The sequence below is a fragment of the Rhipicephalus sanguineus genome, chromosome 1 (genome assembly GCF_013339695.2).
Source record: "Rhipicephalus sanguineus isolate Rsan-2018 chromosome 1, BIME_Rsan_1.4, whole genome shotgun sequence".
In the NCBI taxonomy this organism is placed as follows: Eukaryota; Metazoa; Arthropoda; class Arachnida; order Ixodida; family Ixodidae; genus Rhipicephalus; species Rhipicephalus sanguineus.
Genome location: NC_051176.1, coordinates 93767453 through 93770975, shown reverse-complemented (window position 1 = coordinate 93770975; position 3523 = coordinate 93767453). Strand labels below are relative to the sequence as shown.

Here is a 3523-nt window from a genome sequence, read left to right as displayed (position 1 = left end):
TGCAGTTATGCATGTACAATATGTTATATACCATGATAATAAAACGTGTATTCTGGTATGTACAATGCATGACCTGTCATCCATGTTCATACACTCGTGTCGTACCATACCAATTTTCACGCATATCAAGTTAATGAAATGACCGCGAGCGACTTCATATAGCCGTGTAACACCGTACCAGCTTCAGTATATGTGGCGTTTTTTTTTTCTAAAAGAACCAAGTGCACTTTAACTGAAACTGAGCAAAACGCACTTTTTTGCTACAGTCAATATGGTTGGGAATGCTCCAACAATTTTTTGCCAGTGTGTTCCTGTCCCCTAATTACCTCAAATCTACATTGCGGCTAAAAATCCGTATCGCCCGCTATCGTCGATATTCAGGAGTAGAATTTGTATTTGGATCTTATAGATTGGAACATTTCATTTGGTCTTGTATTAGCTCGTAAAAGAAGCCTAAAACGATTCTAATGTACGACATTGCAATATTTTGCGATAAAATTAACATCTTCCATGTGATTCCGTCGATGTCCTTCGTCGAATGGGCGTAATGGGGATCACTAGAATTCTGGAACGAGTGGTCCTTCCTGGCAAAAGTAGCACTATTCTGGACTGTCGGCAGCGTTTTCTTGTTCTTGGCATCTATTGAAGCCCTTAACAAGTTCTTGTTCTTGTTCTTGTTCACCTTCAATTGTGGCTCACTCCCACTGTGGGGGACTGGCCAAGAATTGAGTGGTTTTATACAATGTTATATTACTTTGCTCCAGCTCTTCTTCTTATTCTGAGCTAGTTTCACGCCGTGAGGTTTCGGATAACTTCTTCTCGTTCAAGGAATAGATCGGTGCCCAATATCGTCATTTCATGTCTTTTATTTCAAATACACCGTCTTGGAGCCAATGAAAGACATGATACTGCAGCGCTAAACTCGAAAAGAAACGCCAAGAGGCAAAAAGAAGTAGGAAAGTCGGCCTCTTACTCTTCATATTCGAGCCTTGCCCTGCAACATGATGTCCTTCAGCAAGTTCCAACTCGCCCTATAAAAACTAATTGTGGAACGTGAACACGATAGCAAAGCTACTAGGACACAAATGAAACAGATTGGATGAGACCATGTTGGTTGTTTTGGTCATGATTGTTGACGCAGCGCTGGTTTAATTAATGTGGCTCGGTTTGATTGGAACATATGCAGCATTTGGCTCATTTTTATTAGAAACTGCTTTTTTGAGTTCACGTTATAATAAGGAATTGCCCAATTTCGATTCCAACTGTTTTAGAATTTAAAGCTAATTAATCTGTTCCCCCCGAAATTTTCCAATTTTGCATGTGTATATATACAGGCACACATACAACCGCATGCAAGAACATACGTAAAGTATAGCTTGACCCCCCCCCCCTTTCCGAAAAAAAGATTCTGGCTGGGCAGGATAAAAATATTGTACGAGCCAATTGTTGACGCCTGAGGCTTGGTATGTACAGCCGCCCATTTTTTTAACCTGAACGCGCGAGCATCGACCGCCAAGTTGATAAGCGCCGTACAACGGAGCGCAGTGGCGAAATGAACGAGAATACGCGCATGCGCGCTATAAGCAGTCGTGGGCAACTGCCGTCGGCTAGGCTTTTCCGCAGACGGCAGCTGTCCAAGACTGCTCATTGCGCGCATGCGCGTATTCTCGTTCATTTCGCCGCTGCACTCCGTTGTACGGCGCTTATCAACTTGGCGGTCGATGCTCGCGCGTTCAGGTTAAAAAAATGGGCCACTGTACGTCTTTTTTCTGCATGCTTACGCAATTTTTTATGACTACCTCCTGTCACTTGAAACTGTACGCAAACAAGCGACCGTCGTGTCAAACAGAATTTCTGTGTGATGCACACGATGTAATATTTGCCTAGTATTTTTTTATTCTGGACTCCGATATACATGTACATACGTCACTGACCTCAGAGTATGTGTACTGCACAGCGCACTGTACCACCTGCCCTAAATTGTTGCTGAGAGATAACTCATTCGTAAGCGCGTTCAGCTCCCGAAAAGCCCACTTCCCAACTGCCATGGGTGCAAATCGCAGGAGAGTTGTGGAGAGCACTTATTTTTCTTGACGCACTGGCGATGACGAAACTGAGTGTGACAAAGTACGCTTCAAAACGATGAGTTGCGGGGCTACTTGGTTAAGCATCGTGCGTCGGGGAGCGCAGAAGCGGGTCGGCGCTTCTTTCGGCCACTGCACACTTTTCTTCCGAACCGCTTCTGCGCTTCCGTACGCAAGGTGGCGAAGCACCTTGACGACGTCAAAAATCGTATTAGGAGACTCGTCGATGACAACAGCGGTTGTCGCCAAGCGAGTTGCGATAGACGAAAGATGTGTCGCAGTAAAAGAAAAAAAAAGGAGGAAAACCGTGAACACACCGACTGAAACGAACAGAGAAAAAAAATGCAGGTGGTGGAACGTTTTCCTCTTGCACTTTCTTCGGATCCTGTCATTAAAGCGCAGCGACAAAAAAAAAAAAAAGATTCACATAGGCACCGGCGAGATTCGAACTCACGATCTCCTGTTTACTAGACAGGCGCTTTAACCAACTAAGCCACGGCGCCGCACGAATGGACCCGACTCCCTCAGATTCCGGTTTCTGACGCAGTACTGTGCCGAAACTAGATGACACATATATCTGAATACGATGCAACGCACGAGCCTTCAACCTCCACTAGCTTCAAGGCTCGAAGGTTACTGCGTATGTGCGGATGCCATTCTGTTCATAGTGTCTTGGGAGCGTTGTTCAAGGCTTGCTCGGTGCTTTCCATCGTTTGAAAGGCGGGCCTATGTAGCACCTCTCCTCATCTACTCATTTTTTCGCTCATGACTTATGGGAAAAGTAAACTTGTGGGTGAAGTGCAAAATTGACCTTTAGTTTGATCTTTGCTTGAGATGGTGATTGATGATGATAATGATTGCGTAAAAGCTTACGGGTATTATCAAAACTCATTCGCGTCCCAGTAAGCGTCCTATATGGGCACTGAAAATGCTGGGAAGGACTTCATGAATTTGACAAACGAACTTCGGTAACTTGTCAACTTTTTGCCCTAGAATTACACACAACGCAAGAAATCTGGTACGGGCCCACGCATTGTGGGAATCAATTCGCGAATAATTTGAGCGAATACGCCACCTATCGGAGAGAGCGCGAAACAGCCTATCGAGGCCCACGTTGCAGACGACATTCACTTTCGCCTACGCGGCAGCGGTTCTGGTGGATGGATTTGTCCTCCGCAAAGAGAATAACGCATTGCGAAGGAGTTTTTCTGCGTTTCGCTATGCACGTGGCGAGGATAATGGGATAGCATATTTTCACTAGTTTCAGTTTTTTGAGCGAACGGCGAGAAATGGCGTAAATCAACAACCTCCGCATCAGCAGTGTTACTCCGACGACGGTTCTTTGTTCTCGGCACTTCAGGAAGGAGTAATACATCGCTGTGCTAAAAATTTGTTGCACTCTTCGAACGACATCAACGAATCCTATGCATAACAAAGGT

The 3523-nt window shown here is 45.0% G+C and overlaps 1 non-coding gene across 1 annotated transcript; it reads right to left on the bottom strand.

Moving 5' to 3' along the window:
* Positions 1-2513: 2513 nt before the first annotated feature.
* Trnat-agu (transfer RNA threonine (anticodon AGU)) lies at positions 2514-2587 on the bottom strand. Its single transcript has one exon. It is a non-coding gene; the product is annotated as a tRNA-Thr (tRNA).
* Between the last annotated feature and the right edge of the window lie 936 nt (positions 2588-3523).